The sequence below is a fragment of the Pongo pygmaeus genome, chromosome 17 (genome assembly GCF_028885625.2).
Source record: "Pongo pygmaeus isolate AG05252 chromosome 17, NHGRI_mPonPyg2-v2.0_pri, whole genome shotgun sequence".
In the NCBI taxonomy this organism is placed as follows: domain Eukaryota; kingdom Metazoa; phylum Chordata; class Mammalia; order Primates; family Hominidae; genus Pongo; species Pongo pygmaeus.
In genome coordinates, this window is record NC_072390.2 from 54438820 (window position 1) to 54463133 (window position 24314).

Consider the following 24314-nt stretch of genomic DNA (forward strand, 5'->3'; position numbering starts at 1 on the left):
GGTTACTATTACTGAACTGCCTAAGCACTGATAAAAGCCCATTATAGCTAACTTGTATCTTCCTTGCAAACAATAAGCACCAATATTTATGGAATGAATTTGCAAAAAAAAAGAAATCTTCTGTTGGATTTTGCAAGAACCTTTGTTGAATTTTCTGTGAAGACTCTAGGAAGGACAGACTTACAGAAATTCTGAGTTTGAATTAAATATTTTAGGCTGGAGGATTATTTCATATATCTGAAATAATGTTAATGTTTAGCTCAATCAGTTACTTTTCGTGTATTGATGTAACACATGATTTAGTGGTTATTTAATATGGTATAGCAAAATTTCTCTGCTACTTTGGAAGTAACTCTAGAGTGTTTGTGAGTATTAAGCAGAGGTTATCTAACATCATATTTAAAAAGAAAGCATATGTATTCGTGTACAAGCTTGCATAGATCATAAAATTCAACTCGATACAGCCGTAGACAAATGATGGAGCATCAGGTATAATCAGCCTAATACAGCTAATATAATGACAGAAATGGGGTTGAGAACAGACAATTTTTTAAAGTTTAGAATCGTACGCAGATTTTTGGTTCATTATCTGAGGTGAGATTACTCAGAAACCTGAGATAAGCATTTGTGTGCAGCGTGATCTATTAGGAAATGTGTTCCTGGGAGAAATAGATGAGCTTGAGGGATGCTAAGCAGAAAAGGGAAGGACGCCAAGCAAGAGTACAGTTTTAGGCAAAGAACGGCAGAAGGTGACTTCAGCCTGATTTATAGGGGGATTAGGGTGTATGAAGTACACCTCAGATTTGCCAGTTCTACAGGCAAGGGAGCTGAGCTTTCATACCATTGAATTATTTGCCAAGGGCTGCCCCAGGAATCCAAACTCCTAGGTACTTCCCATTCGCTCTGAGGACAGGAAATCACTCCCTTTTTTCAAGGATATTCCTCTGAAAAGAGTCAGAGGTACAGGCTATTACAAGCAAAATAAAGCAAACATTAAAAAGGATCCAAAGAGATCCAAATAGAGCACTGACAATATCCACTACCAGGTAATAAAAATATATAGCTGTGCTATATAAACACGATCAGTGGATTATTTGTGCTTTAAAGAATGAAATTCAAAAACATGCTGAAGGAGGACTTGAGAATTTATTGAAATAAATATATCAGGCTTTAAACAAGTTGTCTAGTTAATTATTAGGAGGTAGAGGTGGATGTGGGGTTTGGAGGGAACCCAATGGACAAGAGAAAATAATTCAGTGAAAGGGGAACATCCAGGCAGAACCAAGAAGAAAAGTGCTTTAATCAACTCGGAAGATCTTTGTTGGGAGTATGTTTTCTTATAGAACAAATATGCTATAGGTCCAGAGTGTGAATTCTTTGGTTGAGGAAGGGAACTTAAACCTACAACACTTTGGAGTGTGGTTATTCAAATAAATAGAAATTAATTTAAAAACAGGTCTTACAAGTGCTAAATTTGAATAGTCCAGAGGATATATGAAGAAATACTTTGAATATATTGTTTTTGTTTTGAACGCTTATTTGTTTCTGTTTCTCCTGTAGAATTTTCTCTCCTATTCGGTTCTATGAGAACTTAGGAAGAATTTGTCTTGAAGATTATGGGAAGGACAAGGTGGTAGAGAATTAGAATTTCTGTTTGTAGTAAACTTTAAGTATGACTTTTAACATTTCTCCTATTCCTGTACACATGGCCCTCTGCAATGTGGTTTTGATATGAGGTGTGTTTTCTCGCTCCTTCTGGAATGGCTTTGTGACTTGCTTAGACAAATAAAATTAGGTGAATGTAATTGGGTGCAATTTCTAAGCTTAGGCCTCAAAAACCTTCTGGCCTCTATTTCTTCCTCTTAAAACCTGGTGCTATAATGTGAAGAAGGTTGAAGAAGCTCTAGTCTTCTAGAGAATAAAGCCTTGTAAGAGTAAATTCTTTAAGTCTGTCATCTCCAAGTTAACTCATAGTAGAGTGCGGTCACATAAATGATCTCAGAATAGACCAACAGAAGAAACACCCTGCTGAACCCAGACCAAACTGCTGGCCCACAGAATTGTGATAAAATAAAATGACTGTTGTTTGAAGTTACTAAGTTTTAGGATGATTTTTAAGGGAGCAAATGATCGTTGGTACATTGTAGCACAACAACATGAGAGAACACACAAGCACAAGGTTTGCTGTCTGGGTTTGCATCATGTCTCCCATAGGCATCAGACAGAGCACCTTCTTTTGAGCTTTCACACTAGCATCTCTTGGGATATTGCTTAAAAGCCCCTCTTTGAAAAGCATGCAATCAAAATCAGGGTATATTTTAACCTACTTGTTCACCGCCTTAATTATACAGACAATCACATAATTACATACACCTTAAGCAATCAAACCCAGGAGACGCTCTGTAATATCCCACTGGGTAAATGCTTGGAAAAAGCTGTTGTGATAAGGAATTAAGAATAGATCAAGCCTATCATTATATGTGTTCATTGCTTGCCTTTTTGTTAAAATATCTATCTATCTATCTATCTATCTATCTATCTATCTATCTATCTATCTATATATCTGTCAACCTATTATCTATCTATCCATCCATCTTTCTCCAGTCAAAAAAAAAAAAACTAGTTGAGTAATTGGCTGATGCCTTTATCACAGAGGAAACATCAACTCATTAAGTATGATGACCATATTTAATGTGTCTTCATCAGAACATAAGCAGTTAGCTGTTGTCTATGGAGCTATGGAGCTAATTTAAAAGGAAATAGGCACAGTTACCCCTGCACATTTTCAACATACCATCAATGTCTTGCTTAGTGGAATTCTGAAATTGGTAGAAAAGCTTGTTGTCACGGGGCTTAAAGCCTTCCTCATCAGTCATGTTACAATGCTCTTGGGAGCAAACGCTCAAATTAAGATTATGAACACAATTCACTAACTTACCGATTGCCTTCTTATGAAAAAAAATTGCTGTCCTCTTGGCTAACACGTTTTACACTTGTTCCTCTGTTATGGTTTCCACACAGCAAGGAGGGACTTTTAAATAAAAGGGAGGACTTAGGGAGAAAGATAGCAAATGTAGATGATTAATGTCAGTCTGTTCTGAACTATTTGGTTGTTTTTATGTTCTAGTCTTTGAAAGATGCTGGAATATATGCTTGCTTGGCCAATTAGTCCCCAATAACTCTTCAATCCCATAGTACTGTGTGTAGAGAAAACCTCAATGAAAAGAAAATGGACAGTTAAGCTGGATAAAATATATCCCTTAAATGAGGACTACGCTATGTGAAAAAAAAAATAGAACAACATGTCCTCAGCAAGTCAATGATCATAAGAAAAACAGTTTTATTGACTAGTTATTTTGTGTGTTTGATGTACAATATGGAGAAATATTAGTAGCCAAATGAATATGACACATCGACACAGACACATTGTAAATATTATGCTGTTGAGACCATAGATTCAGTTACATTCCTCTGATGAATGTGGATGCTTTCATTTCTTGTTTTAGAAGGCAATTAATCTGATTATATCAAACTGCAAGCTCTGCCTTGTTTGCAGTAGGTGACTGCTCAAATTGTAGTTATTTTAGCCTCAGCTCTGAGATAATTTATTTCTGTCCTCCTTTTCCCCCAACAAGTATGGTTCAAGGTTCACATAGAGACTTGGCCAGAGTTCATATGTAGACTTTTAACTGCCTTCTTCCCAGGATTTCCTCTCCATTTTTGGGGTGGGTGGACAGTGGGGTGCTGTGGTTGCACTGGGTCCTGTCCTCTGGTTCTTACCAACACAAAATATGAAGGTTTTTAAAGGAGTTTCAGTTATTCTAATTATCCTGTACCTTAAGTTGTCTTTCTAATACCTGGTGCTGGTTCCTTCTAAATGTCAAATCTCTTCCAAAAACTGTTTTGTCTCAGGAATTGTGTGTGTGTGATTGTGCGCATTCAGACTTTATAGTTGTTACCTGCATGACTGTCAGTCTAGTAGGAATTCATTCCAGCCTCCTAGAAGAAAAAGTTTATGTATCAATTTTGCAGAAAAATAATCCAAATTGTATAGGATATTTCTCAAAAAGAAAACTTTGGAAAAGTTGTTTAAATTTATAATCTTTTAGTTTTAAGCAAATATTTGTTAAACATGCTTACTTGTCAGTTAGTGGAACAGAAGAAAAAAAATGTAATGTCATCCCTGATCTCAGAAACACAACACTTAAGAAATTACATTCAAAACATAGGTGCTTTAACTTGATAAGTACTTTAAATACAATGCTATATCCATTGTTTTCAATGAACATAGCAACATTTTACATGCACAATATAATAATGTGGTAATTGCCAGAAATAGTCCCTTTTTGCAAATCTTTAATGTAATTCTATAGGAAAAAATTTTAAGGCAGTAAAATAAAATGTATTTCATGATCTGCAATGATGTGTACCTTACTTTAGCCTTTTACTGCAACTAACTTCAGCAAATAAAATTTGGTGAATAATCTCTATTCTTTTCTTCTTTTCTTTCTTTTTTTTTTTTCTTGTAAGCCTCTCTCCCTTCCTGTCTCCATTCTTTCCTACAAGGAATATTGGGTATTTATTATGTGCATGGCACATTCTAACGCAGTGAAGATGAGACAGTAAATATTTCAGGGACAGTATCAATTACCTGAGCTTATGCTGTATTAGAGAGAAACAGCATAAATAAAATAAAATTAGATATTAATGAGGGAAATGCAGAAAATAAACAGTGTAATATGATAGAGCGTAATGAGATAACTTGCTTATATTGGTGATCATGAGAGCTCTTTTTGAGCAAGAGACTGAAAAACATTTAATGATAAGATAGAACTTGCAGTGGCCCAAACTGAGAGGTAATCTCAAGCAGATGGCACAGCCAGTGCAGTGACTCTGGGAAAGAACATGTATCGGGTCATCTAAGAACTGACTGCAGGCCTGTATGGTTCCAACCGGAGAGAAGCCAGCAAGAAGTGAGGCATAGCTAAGATAGGTATCACCTGATTATCTGGACCTGTGTGTTCCAAGATATGGGTTTATATTTTATTCTAATTGCAAAAAATACTATTGAAATAATTTAAGTCGGGAAAGTCTATGATCTGATTTAAAATTCCAAAATAATGTTGAATTATCCTGTGCGTGGAGTAATTTATAGGAGGGAGCAAAAGTTGAGGAACATGGTCTGACAGTAAGGTTATTAAAATATTTTAAGAGATGATGATGGCTTGAACTAAAATGGTCATAGAGAAGACATAAAACTTGGAAGATACTGCATTGTGATTTGGAGGAGAAAGTCAACTGGACTTGGTAATAAGTTCAATATGGGAAAAAAGGAAAGACTAGAATAAAGGATGACACATGGATTTTTTTGCTTAAGCAACTTATTCAATGGTGATGCCATTGCTTTAAGAAAAGGAACAGTTGGTCAGTTGCGGTGGCTCACACTGCAATTGGGAGGCTGAGGATGGTGGATCATCTGAGGTCAGGAGTTTGAGACCAGCCTGGCCAACATAATGAAACCCCATCTCTACTAAAAATACAAAAATTAGCCCAGTGTGGTGATGGGTGCCTGTAATCCCAGCTACTCGGGAGGCTGAGGCAGGAGAATTTCTCGAACCTGGGAGGCGGAGGTTGCAGTGAGCCAAGATCATGCCATTGCACTCCAGCCTGGGTGACAAGAGCAAAATTCTTCTCAAAAAAAAAAAAAAAAAAAAAGGAACAGTTGTATGGGGATATCAATAATTCTATTTTAGTCATGTTAACTTTGTGGTGTTTAATGGACATCTAAATGGAGATGCCATGCAGATGAAAGAACAAAGAGTTCTATAACTTACAGGTGAGGTCAGACCTGTAGAGCTTTGGGTGTTTCGAATATGTAGAAGCTATTTAAAGCCAGATGATTAGACGGTATTTCCTAAAGAATGAATGTAAATATCAGGTAGAAAAGTGTTAAGAATAATCCCTAAAATAAATAAAGAGAAAAAATTATTAATATAGACAATAGGTTAGTTGTTAGGGACTTTCATAGGAGCAATTTTAATGTCATGGAGTGGCATCAGTTCTTTAGAATAGGCTGAAGGGAGAAGGTAGTAAGAGAGAGGCGAAGGAAGAGGAGACAGATTTTAGATAACTGTTTCAAGAATGTTGCTATATAAGGAAGCAGAGAAAGACAGAAATGCTGGAAGAAGTGTACGTATATTCAGAAGATTTTTAAAATTTATTTTTTCTCTCTTTTCCCCCACACCTTGTGTTTTTCTTCTTTCTTCTTTCTTCCCTAACTGATAGAAGATACCAGAGTATGTTTCCATGCTCACTGGACTCACACAGTCATTAGGGATAAAATAGAGACAGTGGTGATGCTGGGGTGGGAAGAATAATTACAAGAACAAAGTTCTTTTGACAAGAGGGTGTAGAATCTAGAACATAAAGTGAAGGGATAGAGTCTTATAGGAACTTGGAAATTTATTGATTAGTTTGCTTCTGTAATACTTGGTATACTTTTATGCCATAGAATACAATTCAATTATTTTATTGCTATCATATATGCTGTGTTGTGTTACCTAGATCTTCTCCTTAACAAAAGAAGCACTCATTCCCAGAGGTGGGATTGGCACAGTCAATGACTGGCAGTTTTCGGCTGAGACACTTTAGAGGTTGTCTTGGTCTGAAGAGACCATCCAACCTCAAAGTCTTCCCCCTTTTTGTTGGCAGCCTACATCCAATGATTGGTCAAAAAGGCTACTTCATTTGCCTCAAATCTGGATAACTGCACACAGCAAATCCACCCCAGAGTTCTCCACAGGTCCATTGAATGCCTTTTAATAATTGCATTGCAGGCCAAATTTTGCCAAATCCTGCTTCTTTCACTCACTCATAAGTTTCAGCCTCGAGGGTGTTATCCATCTCAGAGTCTGTTTTCTTAAAAGCCAATCTATGACAGTTGATACTAAGAATGGCTTTAACAAAAGGTCATTGTAAAATTGAGATTTTGAAGCTCCGGGTCATCTGACAATAAGGCCACCACCTGTAGTAGTTGTAGAAGAACTGGTGACTTCTGGCATGGTCATTAGGGCAATTGTTAAAACTTTCATAGGTGTTGAACTGAGATGAACTGAAACTGACAGAAAGGAATGAACAAACAGTGCCCTAACAATATGGAGGAAATGATCATTATAAGGGCTATGAAATTTGATGGTTGATGCTTAGGGCAGTTTATATCTTGAGAAAAACAATAAAAGCCTGAAAGTGACTCAACACCAATCAAAGGCTAAGTTTAATTTCCATACAGCACTCTTGTCACAACAGCAGGAAAGGCTAAGGATCAGATGTCTTACTGAATTATAAGCATAGCAGAGTTACATTCTCAATTTTAGTAGAGATAAGTGGAAGTAGCGTGCCTGTAAGAAGAGGATGGAGACATCTGAGTTGATGTACTCAAATGTGAGTGCTCTCATTCTTCTGAATCTTCTTGCCTGCAGATTTAGTCCATTTTGTGCTAAATGCTAACACTTTCCATGCCTGAAGATAATGCAGGAGCTTCTGCCTTGAAAGACAACATGATCTCACTTCATTTTTTTCTCTGACCAATAGGCAAAAATAATTAAGTCATAACATTAAGGGAACTGTTGGGACTGTCAGGAGAGGAAAGGGACCTTACCTTGAAAGAGCTAAAAAACCTAGCCTTCATATAGGCAGGAGTCAGGAGAGTATGTACAGGACAGATGGTGATAGTGTTGATTCTGGGGGATAGAACATAAAGTTGGATAAGTGAGACTTTATTGAATTAGGAGCACTATTTGATAATACAAGATTTAACACTCCAGGCCGGGCACGGTGGCTCACATCTGTAATCCCATCACTTTGGGAGGCCAAGGGGGACAGATCACCTAAGGTCAGGAGTTCGAGACCAGCCTGGCCAACATGGAGAAACTCTGTCTCTACTGAAAATACAAAAATTAGCCGGGTATGGTGGCGGGTGCCTGTAGTTCCAGATACTTGGGAGGCTGAGGTAGGAGAATTGCTTGAACCCAGGAGATGGAGGTTGCAGTGAACTGAGATCACACCACTGCACTCCAACCTTCCAACCTGATGACAGAGTGAGACTCCACCGCACGCCCCCCCACCCCCCAAAAAAAAGAGGCCGGGCGTGGTGGCTTATGCCTGTAATCCCAGCACTTTGGGAGGCCAAGGTGGACAGATCACGAGGTCAGCAGATGAAGACCATCCTGGCTAGCATGGTGATACCCCATCTCTACTAAAAAATACAAAAAATTAGCCAGGCACGGTGGCACGTGCCTGTAGTCCCAGCTACTCGGGAGGCTGAGGCAGGAGAATGGCGAGATCCGGGGAGGCAGAGCTTGCAGTGAGCTGAGATCCTGCCACTGCACTCCAGCCTGGGTGACACAGCGAGACTCTGTCTCCAAAAAAATAAAATAAAACAAAATAAAATTTAACACTCTAGAAAGGACCCGGGGTTATAATGCTAACATATTGTTAGGATAAATTTCAGAAACATGGAAACAGAAATGCCCATTTCAAATGACCTAGGAATGGCAAAACTACTGTGGAAGATGGGTAAAAAGGGGATCAAGAGGCTCAGAAATTGGATATGCTACCTAAAGTTAGAAAGACCAGAAAATGTTCATGCTTTGTTGGAGGACACAGAGAAGAACACTCTGCTTATCAAAACAATGAATTCATTTATGACAGTGACATAAGTGAATTCTTAGCATCAGTGACAGTGACTTCTTAGCATCACTAAGAAGCTGAGTGGTGGTGGTCCTCTGAGAAACAGGGCTAACTGTAGGAGATACTGTTATATAACTGAACTCACTAAAAACAATGGAATTTATAGTAACCCCATTCAGTAAATGTCAGGTGTCAGCGTTCAACATTTAGAAGGGTGGGTACAGTTATCATTACATGCAGCAAAGTCACAATGACAGCCAGTGTGTTCATAATTGTTGAGAGCTATAGAAATGGCTCATAGTGCAAGTCATCCTAAGGGCTAGACAGATAGGATCCCAAGAATATTGCTTGAAGTATACAGAAATAAAAATACAAGTATGGGAATCAGGAAGGCAATGCCTACTGCCTCCATAAAAGTCATAATTCCTTTACCAAGATTCCAGACATCATTCATTTTTTTTCTACTGCAATCCATTAACTGAAGGAGATACTGGATCTCTGTGGGGAGTAGCCCTACAATAGCCTGGGCAATATATATGGTAATGATGCCTTCAGTCTTTCCCCAAAGACATAGGACCAAATGAACTAGAAGTGGCAAGTACATTGAAGGCCTTTTGGAACACTATTCTCTATGGGTTTCCAGTGTTTCTACAGCCTTGGAAGCACAGGCACTGGCTGCATTTATTCTGGACTATCTTTTCAAAAATGTATAGCAGAGAGTATTTAAACATATTGTTAGTGTCTCTCTCTAGAGCAGATGGTAGGTTTTTTTTTTTTCTGTCCATGGTGATAATGCCCAGGTCTTCCCTTGATATATAGATCAGGCAGATTTACTACTCATTTTTAAAGATTTGGATTTCTTAAGCTCAGGGTTGCTTGGCTGTAATGCAAACCCATTATGTGTACAGCATGTACCTAGTTCTTCTCCACCACTCTAATCAGCCTTGGTGGTCAAGGAGAACTGATGCAAGCATGATGCTTGTGCTGCAGGCTGTGTTGTGAGTAAAACAATTCTTCATCTCTGATAGAGCAGTTTTTTGACTTTATTCATTCAGCATTCACAAAACTGTTACAGGCTAATAATTTTAGCTTGCAAATAGGATAAAATGTCATATACCTTACAGCTTGTAAGAAGGCCTTCATAAGATTGAGAGAACTGCTACATCCGTAGTGTCCTTAGGGTTTAAAGGCCACCAGCTTTGGTGGACTCTGGAAGTAAAAGGGGCTCTGCAGCACATCTCGGCTATAGAATCAAAGGTATTCTTTTGGTGATATTCAGAGTACAGAGAAAGCACTAGTAGGATAATCACATTGTAGGCCATTAAGTTTCTACACCAAGTATATGCCATCGGCAACAGGGAATTATATGATTTTCAGGAAATATTAGGCAAGAAATAAATTATTTGACCATGTATCATAATGTGATTATAGGACAAGAAATGCCCATTGATTAGGGCTCTGTAGATCCACCAAGTAATAAGATTGGGCATTATCAACAATCCACTTTAAAATACAAGAATTACCTCCAGAGTGAGGCACAAGCAAGACTGGGAGTCACAAGTAAGCTGCATTAGCAGGTGTCCCAAACTTCCACAGCATCCACCACAGTTGCACCTTGCACCAATGCCTCTTCCACAGACCACACCTGTGATGGGACCGCCTGACTTGGTATGACCAATTCACAGGGGAGAAAAAAGGTAAAGTTTGTTTTATAGGTTAATGGGCTCAGTAGGTGGATACAAATAAAAAATGGACCACAGCAGCAATATATCCTTTCTCAGTGGTTGCCATAACAGACAGTGGTGAGTGGAATTCCTTCCAATAGGCAGAGGTTTGTGTGTTGCACCTGACCATTCACCATATATGGAGAGAAAGGTGGCCTGAGGTAAGAATAGACTTTTGGATGTGGACAGGTGACAAATGGCTAGTTGAAGGTCTCAATGTAAGAAGGTTTCAGTGTGCAAAAATCTTTTTAAAACATTTTAATTCCAATCAAAGAGCTTTTATTCTAGAAAAGGCACTACACAACCAAACACACAGAGTAGTTACTTGATGTCAGCCGTGTTTGGTTACTGACCATCCTAATGCATCTGGAAGTTAAGGGAGAATCAGAACCAGATATAATAAATTAGGATTTATCAGTCCTTTCAATCTATCTGTTATATATCATATCTTAATTTCATCACTTTCCTTAGATCAACATTCCTTTGGATGCAACAAAATTGTCTGTGTACTTTGATTCCATCTCCTCAATAATTATTTTCCACTCTAGTCCTTACAACAATCATTATAAAAAAATAGGCAAGATCTACCCAAGATGGGAAGGCTGGAGAAGTTACAAATGATAAGGAATTCGATAAACTTCTTATAATTATGTTTCCCAACTCTCCTACTGGGATCACTGTATATGTTCTTGCAACCATTGCCATACTTTCGTTTGGGAGAATACAGTCTACTGAGCATTCATTTTGTTCTCCAGAATGTAAGATTGAATAACTAATTATGGCAGAGGCAATATATACAGAAATTAAGAACACAGGATTTAGGGTCAAAAAATATTTTTTAAATTAGTTACATCCTATATTAGCTGTGAACATGGACAAATTAGTTAGCCTTCTTGAATCTAAGTTTACTCATTTGTAAAATGGTTTAAATAAGGTAATTTAAAGGAAATGTTAATACAGAGTCCTGTATATTTACATTCAATAAATGCTACTTAATAATATTAACATTTTCTATGCTAAAATTAAAATAGTAGCAGTTAAAATAGAATGTGGTCAGGATTAAATGAGATAAATATACTATTTCACATTTAATGCACTAAAATATTGTTATTCTTAAAAACTATTCTCTGGTTAGATTATTAAAAGATGAGTCTCACATTATGGTTACACTTTGTGTTTTCTCAGTATTTACGTACACACATTTCCTATGTCTCTGTACAAAAAAATAACATTTTTAACTATACAAAAAGTAAAGTATTGTGAAACGTATTAATTCAATCTCAGACTGACTGGGATTTTGTGATAACCCTGACAATATTATGTTGAAATATACTTCTTTATCATAGAACCAAAGTGTTTACTGGGAAAATGGATAATGTAAATACTACTGAAAAAAAGAAAGTTTAAGGTGCTTAAGAGAACAAATCTTTACAGTTCTTTAATTATTCCTACCAATAGAAATAATATTGAGAAATTACAATGTATAGGCAGTGTACTTTTTTAGTTTTTATTTTATTAAAGCTATGCATGCTTCTATTTTTTGTTTTTTAATTATGATAAACATGAACAGTTGAATCAAATTCATTGTAAAAATCAGTTTCCTGACCTCACCTCTATCCCTACCTTTCTTGTTACCCAGAGAAAACTTCCTTTGGATCTTTTAACGGATTCATTTGCTACTTTTCTATACATCTCTAAATGGTATACTGAAATCCTTACTTTATAATTCTTCAGAAAGAGGAGAATTTAGCAGTCTTTCTTAGCCTACCACATCCTTAAATGTATACACTCTTTGTATCTCCCCATTGTTCAAAAATGGTTATATCACAATTTAGGTTACATCTACACACATTAAAAACTTTTTGTTGTTTTCATTGGTTAGTAATTATCAAGTTTCTTTTCTGTTTGTTAGTTTTCTATTAGTTCTTACTAATTTATTTTATGCTTTTTTGTTGAAATTTATTTCAATGCATTAAAATACTTTAAGTATTTTCTCTGTGTCATCTTGAAGCAGTATTTCCAGGTGTCTTCTAGCTTGTTTTAATCTGGGTTGAGTGAACTCTAGAACTGCTGCCCGGCTGTCTTTTGGGATTTTTCTTTATTGTCATCCAGAAAACTCCCTTTGCTTCTCTTTGGGTCAGAATCTACGTTTCTATAATGCCATATTTTCTTTCTTTGATTTAAGTGATTGTTTTGGCAAGGCATATGTACTAGGCCATTCATGCATTGCTATAAAGAAATACATGAGGCTGGGTAATTTATTTAAAAAAAGAGGCTTAATTGGCTTATGGTTCCGCAGTTCTGCAGGCTGTACAGAAAGCATAGCATAGGCTTTTGCATATGGGGAGGCCTCAAAAAGCTTACAATCATGGCAGAAGGCAAATGGGGAGCAGGCATCTCACATGGAGCAGGAGCAAAAGAGAGAGAGTTGGGATGGGGCAGTGCCACACTTTACAACAACCAGTTCTCCCAAGAACACGCTCAATACTCAGCTACGAAGGAGGCTGAGGCAGCAGAATTGCTTGGACCTGGGGGCAGAGGTTGCAGTGAGCTGAGATCTTGCCACTGCACTCCAGCCTGGGTGACAGAGCAAGACCCCTCTCAAAAAAAAAAAAAAAAAAAAAAAAGAGTAGCATAGGCAAGAAGCAGTTTCAAGAATTAGAGTATGTATTCTCTCCCAAGGCCACAAATAGCTAGAGGCTCCATTTTATTTTGCCTCTTAAACCCTGCTAGCAGGTATAAGCAGGCATTCAGATCACCTCAAAAGTCAAGCCTGTTTTAGAAAATCTCTTCACTTTGTTCCATATGTGAGTTATCCTATGATGTTGTTATACCCTGCTCAGATTTCTTAATCTCTATTCCTCATCATTGGATGTCAGATTTTAAATATTGTTTTTAAGGGGGCCAAAAACTAGAAAATCTAACGCAAGTAATAAACTATCTCCTAAAAAAATCCCCTCATATAAGAATTCCTGATTATATATTTTAGGGAATTCACAGACCCTTTGAGTCCAGCCTAAGAGTCCCATTATAAACTCTTCTACTTTAATAAGAGTAGAAAAATATTCTGTAAAGCTCCCCCTCCAAGTTTTTACTTTTTTTGTGTATAAGAACTAGAAAGACTAACATTTTTTCCCAGGACTTTTAAAATATGCTTTTGAAAAAGATCCTTTGAAGCTACTGTAGGCAAAAGTTATTTTAAGTCACTGTTACCATGTTTTTTTCTTTCTGTTCTAACGAACAAGTGAACTTCTAAAAATTTCAGCTTATAATAGAGACTATGAGAAGAAACATAGATATATAGCTGTGTGAAGGCTTACCCTTTTTCTCTGGAATTTCCAGGGTGTTCTCCATTGATTAAGTAGAATGAGTTCAACATCCACCAATTTTCCTCCTGATACCTTCATAAATGTATTGTGATGGTTAATTTTATGCATCAGCTTCAGGGGGTGCCCAAGTATTTGATCCAACATTATTCTGGATGTTTCTGTGAAGACGCTTTTGGATAAGATTGATATTTAAATCAATAGACTGAGTAAAGCAGGTTTTCCTCCTTAATGGCAATAAGCTTCATCTAATCCATTGAAGACTCAAACGGAAAAAATGTTCTATACCCCTAAGTATGAGAAAATTCTTCCTGTCTGGCTCCCTTGACCTGAGACATTGGCTTTTTTTGTGTGTCCTCAGATACAAACAGAAACATTGGTTTTCCTTGGTCTTGGGCCTGTTGGTCTTCACACTAGCTGCTTTCCTTTGTTCTCAGGGCTTCAGACTCAGACTGAAACTACACCATGAGCTCTCCTGGGTCTCCAATTTGCTGTCTCACCCTACAGATGTTGGGACTTGTCAGACTCCATAATCGTATGGGCCAATTACTTATAATATATTTCTATCTATTTGTCTATCTATCTCCCATTGATACTGTTTCTCTGGAGAACCCTAACAAATACATATGTGTTAGAGAAGAAGACTTTTAAAGAAAGAGACGAAAAATTGTTTAAAATATAAAGATGAAGTACATTTTCCTTTTTAGAATAAAGATGTCTAGTGCCATGATACAAGCTCTAGAGATAAGCCCAGAATGCTCCATAAAGCAGAGTTCTATAGATCCTCATGATACATTTGTTGTCTCCAGAATCAACCACTTCATTGGACTCTAACTAACAAAATATTTAATGTATCTACATGTCAAATCAGTGTCCTGGCTTTTCTTGCCATATGAAGGCTTCTTTATTTTAAACTTGAATGAGAAGAAAGAATTTTTTTTCCTCCATAATATCAAAGTGATTTTGTAAGTTTATGGAAATAAAAGAGATGTACTTTAAATATATAATTGTTTAAATTTTCTGTTTTAGTTTTTGCAGTATGATCAATCAGTAAACAAGGAATAGTAAATCGGAAGAGGCTAGGTCCAAATTCCAGTTCTTTCTCCTGTTAGTTGCATGAGAATAGCTAAATCACATATCCTAACTGGATTTCTATTTTTTTTTTTTGTTAAATATAGAAAAAAATATCTTACATGTTTTCCCTTATGAGGTCCTTATGAAGATTAAATGAAATAATATACGAAAATATATGTACTACGTTCTAAGAACTAGGATGAATAAATATTAAGAAAGAAAAGAAAAAGAAGAAATGAAATATAACATTAATGAACAGAGAAAAAAGTTTTACCAGCCCAAATGAAAATGAATATCATTCATCTCAAATCCCTAATGCAATATTTTATTTTGTATATGCATCTATGCATACCTGTAGCTAGACTTAATACTTGTGACTATAAGCATGTAGTTAGCTCTGTTATAGGTGTATACAAGCTGATTGGAACTGCCCACTTCCTTTCTTTGAACTTCGCTCAAATGCTTTCAGAATGAAGAGGATACTGATTAATTTCCCAAACCTCCTGTAGGACTAAACAGCAATGAGATTATCTCAAAAAGCCTGAAAAAGACACAGTAAGATCATAAACTGTTAGAGCTAGAAGAGATTATCCAGTAACAATCCTTCCATACTCCCATTTTACAAACTCCCCATATGCACAGATACATTTTGAATAATCTGCCCAGATTCATTTGAGTAATCCGTGGAAGAGCAAGCATTCCAAGTTGGCCTCTCAACCTCCTGTCTCATTTCCTATTCTTTTCCCTCACCATCACACTATACTACACTGATGTTGGTTTTCATGATTTTAGGGGGGCTTCAAGACTTCCTGTCTTTCGTATCCTTGAATTCCTTTCAGCACAGCCGGCTTTGCACATGAAGAATTGATTTGATCTGGAGTTTACTTAACAACTGTGTAGAGAGAGGGCACCACCAAAAACTGTTTTTGTCCCTTAGACAGATGTGATGGCCAAACTGTTTTGGCACCTTGAGAGAAGTGATGGTTGCAAGTTGGGGGATGATGTGTAGAGCTATAAATTACTTCTATTTTTGGAGAAGAGTCATATTCTTGGGAAAGTCACTTTCCAGGTTCATGTTAGGGTATTAAGGAAATGTTCTTTTATAAATAGGTATCTGGTTCCTCTCTTTTCACAAGGGGAGAATAACTGTCTTTCTCTAAGGGTCGAAGCGTCTAATTGTAAACAAAGCTTTTATGGGTGGTGTGGAAAGTGAGTGTCCCCATGTGTCACTGAATCAAACACTAACAACCTTAAGAAAAACTATGCAAGTACTTCCCTGACTCTAATTTAACTTTCAGACTCCCCTCTGAAGGCTTAGAAAATGAACATACATGGGCCTTCTTCATCAAACATTTTCAAGAGGAAGACCATTGAAACTAGTTCTGGGTAATAGTGGGGAGTTTATTTCCAGCGTCCTATCATTTCCTCTTTCTATACTATTTTCCCTAATTTAACTATTTCGCTGAAACCTTGGGGTTCCTATGCTTCCTTAGGAATTCTTTGAAGTGCAAGAAAAGGCTATTTCACTTCCCAAAGTGTTTAGGAATTCCCACTGTTGCTCTTTTAGGACTGTTTTCATTTTAAGCAGGTTCCAGAAAGATAGCATTGTTTTCTTTAAAGGGATAACTCTTTACTGATGGTGTTTCCAATGGTTCTGTCCACACCTGTGGTAGTTGTATTGTTGCAAGGGTTTAAATTCTGATAAAGGAGCAAGAAAATATTTTACTAACCTGGAGTCCTGTATCACTCTTTTGCTGTACTGTCACATTGAAAGGCACATAGTGCAGAGGAAAGTAGTACATTCCCTGGACAGCTTACAATTTTCTAAAACTTTGACTATCAGTTGAGTCTTACTAGACTTTTGTGAATAATGCTATATTCAAACCTACAGTACCCATGATTATCACCATTAATAACACACGTGTATAAAGAATTTGGAACATTTGTAAAAGAAAGCCTAAGAAATAGCCCATTCTTCTTTATCTTTGCAATTATTGGGCTAATGCCCTAAACTGTGAGTTCAGGTACCCAAACTTCTTCTGGATTTGCCCTAGTTGTTATTACTCTTCTTTTGGTTGGTTCCTGTGCCTGTGCTATTTTTTGGATTCTTTCTTCAATGAGAAATATCTGAGATCTGAGTTTTTTTATTCCTCATTCTGTGATTCAACACCCTCTTCTATTTGTTTTGAACTACTCCCAATCCCAGTTAGCATCAGCTGGCAAGCAGTTCAGGATTGTCCCAGTTCATTTACCCAGTCAAGTATTCTGGTGTCCTGAGATTAATTTGGCTTGCTTAGTGGAAGATATTAAATCCTACTTATATACCATACTTGAAGATTTTGTTTCCACAGTTTCCACAACTTCTTTTACCTAGCTTTTACATGCCTGTCATCAAAATAGCAATGTTCCTCCCTTGTTCATTGTACTCTCTGGTAGCATTTCCTATACTAGAAGCCTCTCAATAGATATTAGACAGGAATTATGGATTCATTGCTGACTTTGTAGTCATCTTCAAACAATTACTCCTAAATTGCCGTGCATTACAGGACTAAGATAAAAGCTGTGGTGTAAGCTTAGAAGAAAAATTGCAAATAAGAACAACCTTGTTTCCCATTGCAGTATGTAAGCCCTCCCCATAAAAAGAGACACTGAGCTATATTTTACTAGCGCCAAATGTATTTCCTGCTTACACCTTGGAGGGATATTAGATAACTAGAGCAATAGATTTAATTGTTTTGCATTCTGAAAATCCTGGTATTTCTTCTTTCTTGATATTATCATATCTAACAGTTTCATTCCACTTCCTTTGAAGCTATCTTAGCTTACTGCCTCATGACCTCAGACTTCATAAAGCCTCTCAATACTTATTTTTCTGTGTTGAATCCCTCTAGTCTAAGCTACAGGCTTTCCTTCCAACATGCTTACTATCCTAAAGCACAGATTGTTTATCTAAGTTTCCAGGACCCTGAAATGGCTTCCAATTGCCTAGGAAAGGATGTGTGCATTTTTGAGTTCAGTGCCACTAACAAGTGCTTTTGTCTCTTCCTTTTCTCAAGCTGCTCCTCCATGTGAATCCCCTGTACCAGGCAGGTTGAGCAGTTCACTTTTCCCTAAAAAAAAAAAAAATAATCCTGGTGGATTTTAACTTCTGTATGTAACACATATCCATATCAATTCTGTCTGCCTAGAACATTCTACTTTTTTTTTCTGCTTAGAGCTAATGCATCATCCATATCTTAACTTAAATTTTCAATGTTTAGTTTTTCTGTGAGTCCTTCCTTAGCAGTCTCAAAGAATGTTCCTCCTCTTATCTTCAGCCACATTTATTACTTGCATTAATCATGTTGGCACAACTTAATCATTAGTGATTCTAGTTATTTTTTCATATGCATCTCTTGCTTACTCAGCTGCATGGTAAGTCCCACAAAGCAGTCAGAGTAAGCTCCCTGTAAGACATATCCGATTATATTTTTCTCTTGTCTAAAACTCTCCAACAGCTCCTCGTTGTGGCTAGGCAAAAGCCCAAGTGCAGCCTTCTCACAATCTGACTACCTCTCTAGCTTAATCTATTCTCATGTTTACTTTTTCTCCTTCTTCAAATTTTAAGCCAAGATAACTACTTTACTGCTTTTACATGCTTTTCTTCATTTCCACAAACAATCAGCCATCAAATCATGACATTTCTACCTGCCATTTCCATATTAAGAATCTACCTATTTGTCCCCTTTCTTACTGACAGTAATCTAGTATATAGCAAAAGTCACTATCTTCTGAAATAGTGAATTATTCTACTTTCATGCTGATTAATTTTCTAAAAGGGAGTGCTGAGTTTTAAGTGGTTCTGAATTATCCAAATAGATATTCAGGGTATTAATTTTGACATGCATATTCTGGATTAAAGAATATAAAATTGGAGTTATTGTCAAATTGTTACTCATAGGAATAGATGAGAGGAACAAGGAAGAGAGCATAGAGGGAGTCAAGAAGAGGGTACAAGTCAGCACACCAAAGATAACTAACATTTAATAAATGGAATCTAAAAAGAAGCTGCTAGAGAAAGACAAAAACAACCCAGTGTGGTAGCATGAGAATCAAGAGAAGAAAGTAATATAAAAGTAGGCTTTACAATGCCAAACCATGAAAACAGATCCAGTGTAGATAAGGACTGAGATGCAATGGGTTTCAACATTGGTTGAGAGGAACAGGTCAACTTTACTGTGCATTTACTATGTGCCAAACACTTGACTGACTTATAATAATTTATTTAAATATCCTAATCTAGTGAGATGATAGGTTTTTGCCTATGAAGAGTTACGGAGTAAAGTGAGAAGCTCTAGATTCGAGCAAGTTTTAATGCTAACTGGTAGGTGCTAAGGTTCGAACGTTTGTCTCCTCCTAAAAGTTATATGTTGAAACTTAATTACCAATGAGATAATATTAAAAGGTGAGGCCGTTGGTAGGTGACTAGATCATCATGCAAAGCCCACATGAATGGGAACAATGCCTTATAAAAGAGGACCCAGAGAGTTGCCTTGGTCTTTCTATCATGTGAGGACACAGTAAGAAGATACTACCCTACAAATCAAAAAGTTGGCCCTTAAAAGACCCCAAATCTGCCAGCACCTTGATCTTGGACTTCCTGGCTATGAGACCTGTGACAAATACATTTCTGTTGCTTATAGGCTCCCCAGTTTATTATATTTTGTTATGGCAGCTCAAACAGGTTAAGAAAAAAATGATATCAAAGATTGGAGTGCTGCTATACAAATATCTAAAATGTAGAAGTGGTTTTGGAACTGAGTAATAGATATTGGAAGAGTTGCTAGAAAAATTCTACATTTTCATGAATTGACCATAAAGGATGAATATGTGAGGGCTCAGAAGATGGAAAGAACTGTAGAGAATGCCTGTATTTTCTTAGAGAATATTTATTGGTCATAAACAATGTGTGCAGCAATATGGATAGTGAAAGTCATTCTAATGAGGTCTCAGATGAAATGAGAAACATGTTAATGAAAAGCAGAGGAAAGCTGATCAATGTTATAAAGCGGCAAGTAACTTGGCTGAATTCTGTTTATGTCCTAATATTCTGTGGAAGATAGAAATTATGAGCAATAAAATAGATATTTGTCTGAAGACATTTCTAAGCAAAGTGGTGAAGGTGCAGCATGCCTTCTTTTGAATGTTTGTAGTAAGATGCAAGAAGCTGGAAACAATTTTAAAATGGATTTTTTTTTTTTTTATCAGAAGGGAAGTAGACCTTAAAGATGTAGAAATATCTCAGACTGTTCCTATTGTAAAAAGTGAGAATGCATGTTTGGGAGAGGGCACCAAGGGTGTGGCCAAGAGACAATTGAATAAGGAAATTCATAGAGATTAGCCACATGTTATTCATCAAGACCAACAGAAGAATAACCTAGAAGGCATTTCTGAGGTCATCAGTGATGCTCTTCCCATCACAGGCCCAGACTGAAAAGGCCTTGGGGCAAAACAATTTTAAATGCAGGCACCTGCATGACATCAGTGCTCTTCACCCAGTGACACCTCAAGGCTCTGTTCCCTGCATTCCAGTGCAATGCTCCTTAGCTGCCCTAGGTTTTACTCCAGCAGGCCCAGGCAAAGTATAAGTTGTGATGGTGACCCTTCTACAGGACACAGGTAAGAAACCATGGCAGCATCCATGTGGTGCCATTTCTGCTGGCTTGAAGTATGCACAAGTCTTTGGGGCATGGCTGTCTCCACCAAGATAGAATTGGAAGGATGGAGCCATCCAGATCCTGTGTATGAGACCCAGAAAGAGAATTGTTACAAAGGCATGCCCAATGGAGGAAGCCCCCACTAGAGCAATACCTAATGGAGCCATGGTGGTGGGGCCTTTTCCTCTTACTTTCCAATCTTAGATTCCTACAGCCACCACCAGCTTGCAATTTCAGCCTGTGCAAACTGCAAGCACCCGACTACAACTAATGTGGTGTGGGCTAAGTCTACCAAAACTGTAGGGCCAGGGTCATTTGGAGTCTAGGGTGGCCATCCCCTATCTAGAAAAGCTGCAGAAGAGGCATGGCTTCTGTCTCAGTGGGCTTGGGGGGCAGAGCCTCAAGTCGAGGATTATTCTCAAGCCATAAGGTTTTGAACTTACTCTAGACCTTTACTCTTTTTATGTTTCCTCTTGCTCCCTTTTGGAATGGGAATGTATATTCTATGCCTGTCCCATCCTTGTACTTTTGAAGCTCATAACATGTTTAATTTTACTGGCTCACAGTTGGAGAGTAATTTGCCTTCATATAAATTAATTCTTTAAATATCATCTGTATCTGATTTTGATTATACTTAGAGAGGACTCTGGACTTAAACTTTAAAGTTGATGCTGAAATGAGTTAAAACTTTGGGGCTATCAGGAGAGAATGAGTGCATTTTGCTTATGAGAATGACTACATTTTGGGAGGACAGCAGAGGACTATTATGGTCTGAAGGTGATGTTCCTTCAAAATATGGCATATGGTGAAACCTATTGACCAATGTGATCCTATTAAGAGGTGGTAACCTTTGAGAGGTAATAAGATCATGAGGGTTGAGTTCTCATGAATGGGATTAATGCCCTTATAAAAGAGGTTCAAGAGAACTGTCTTGCTTCTTCCACCATGTGAGGACACAGTGAGAAGTCACCAACTGTGAACTAGAAAATGAGCCTATACCAGACACCAACGTTGCTGATGCCTTGATTTTGGACCTCCCAAGCTCCAGAACTATGAGAAATAATAGCCACCTATGGATAGTATTTTGTTATAGCCATACAAATAAACTAAGACAGTAGGTCTTGCAGAGAATTAGGGGTTGCAGGCTAGACAGATGGCACAGAGAGTGATTTTAGCTAAGAAGGCAAAAGACAATGGATGCACAGCCCAAGGGGACCAATGAGGCTAAAATAATAGAAAGAGGACCAAAATACCTTCCATTTTCACCTGAGCAGTGACTAGATGAATGCATGGGGCTGAGTGGAAATTGAAAAATAGAGGGAAAAATGTCATTTCTTTCTAATGGCTTCGTTGAAATGTAGGGGGTAAGCTCATTTATTAAGAGCCAAATAGAATCTGGCAAACTCAGATGTGAGAGGTGAAGAGATCACGGAATTTGGAATCTGAAGATCTGAATTCAGATTTTTATTTTTTATCTCTGATGACTTTCTGACAGTATCTGAGCTGTCCTCTTTTATTTACTAAACGAGGTTCATATCTCCCAATGTTGGTGTTGTCATGGCAATGCCTAATGCAGAGCCTGCCACATAGTAGGCATTCCAAAAAATTATAGTTAAATCTGAATCTGCGTTGCCCTGCACCTCACCCTTTTAGCTTATTGAATTAGAAGTCAGTAATGAGCTGTTTCAAAGCTTTCTGCCAACAGTCATTGTAAGGATAAAAAGAAAAAAAAAAAAAAGAAAAAGAAAAGCCTTCAGTAAGTAGACAGTGCTATTCTCTGTAGAGAGGAAGGGCGCTCTGACTTAGCACCCACCATGCCCAGGGCCATTAATGAATCCTGGCTTCTTTTTCTCATCATTGCAGCAATTCAAAAGGAGAAAGTTCTTCTTGGCAAGGAAGTGCTATTTTCAGAGACAAGATTAGGCTCATTTTGGGCAGGAGCCGTACTTCTTCAGTCCCGGCACCTCTGAAGATTAGGTTAAAAGGTAAGAAGGAATGACTCAGAATAATTGCATTGCTTTACTGTGAACTTTAAGATCTTTTAGTGGAGGAGTTTTACAAGCAGTGATAGATAGTCATGAAGAAAGGAAAAGCACAAACCCAGGGGAAAAGAACTGTGATGCCTGACTGAATTTCTACAAAAAGAAGCTTGGCCAGCTTTGTTATTTTTTTCTATCTCCCCCAATTTCACAGGAATATTTTGAATATACCCTCATCTCCCAGCTTCTGACAACTGATTTTTCCCCATCCACCTTCACTTTGTGATGGCATATTTTCTGTAAAGCAGATTTTAGAAATTTTATCTTGAGACCAGGTGCATGAAGGTAAAGCTATCTATACACGTTATATTCAATTGTTATTTTGTAATTGGGAAAAATACACTCCATAGTGATATCTCTGAGTCAAACCCAAATGTCCTACCTCTCAACACTAATCATTCAAACTATTGAAAAACATGTGTGAATCCATTGAGTTTTTAGCTCAATGCTTAGCTGTTAAAAGAATGCAGAAGAAATAAAATTAGGCAGTTCCTGGACTTATGAGATAGGGTTTAATTGTGCACTTGATGATAAGGAGTAATATAAAATTGTAGATATTTAAGCACTGTTTGTATTTATTATTCCCTTACTTGTATTCCCCTCCTACATCCATTCTCCTAGGTCCCGCAGTCAGAGAACTGCCTTTTTCTGACCTCCCATGTCTGATCAACTGCCAGGTCATATAACTTCTACACCCAAGTATCTTTAGAATATGTCCATTTATCTCTGGTCCCTATTGCCATCATCCTATTGAGCCACTATCCACTCTTACCTGGACTACAGGAACAGTTTCCTAACTGGTTCCCTGATTTCCACCCATACCCTTTGCTAATCCATTCTCCACAATAAGCCAGAGTAATCTTTCTAAATACCAAGAATAACAATATCTTTAACTTCATACATACATCCACACTTTTATACCTCTTTTCCTTATGCCTATTTAAACCATCTTGTTTAAAATAATTCAATGGTTCATTCTTACTCTTAAGATAAGAGCCTGAGCTCTTCATCATGATTTTAAGTCACTTGCTGCTCTACCCCTGGCTTGAATACCAGCATTTTTCTACAGCCACTCTCTAAAAAAATGTGCAACTTGAGCCACTGACTTCCTTTCTGCTTCTCCCTTACCTCCCCAACATCCCCTGCCTTCACTATGTTTCATCTGTTATCCCCGTCTTTGGAAAGTTTTGCATCAATTCCTTTGTATTTCTACTGTATTTTGTTTAAATACATAAAAAAAATCACCAGTTTATGATAATTGGTTATTCTTTCTATTCTTTATACTTCGATAGGGGCAGGGCTCAGTTTGACATTCTTTATTGTGTTATCTGAGCATAGATCAGTACTCAATATTAAGTAAATTGGTAACTAACAGTTAAGTGAATAAATGTGAAACTGGGCAAAACAAAAATAAAGTTTTGTAAGAGAAGGGTAACTCTGATCTATAAAACAGCAGGAAAGAATTGCGATTGACTGGGATTTGAGAGATCCACAGAGAGCATTTCATTCTGGGAAATGATATGAGGAAAAAGAGTTATCAGTATAATAATGGAGGCTATCTGCTTGATAGTAGCAGTAGGTAGATGGTGGATACACTAGGAAACGGCGACACTTACCTACATGTGGGGAGTCAGAGTTATAAGAGAGTAGAAGGCCTTGAAGACAGGGAAGAAATTTATATTTGAAGTGGTAATAAACATAGGATACATAAAATATTTGACCCAGTATCTGGAACCTGTCAGAGAAAGGTTTGTGTGAAAGAAGCTA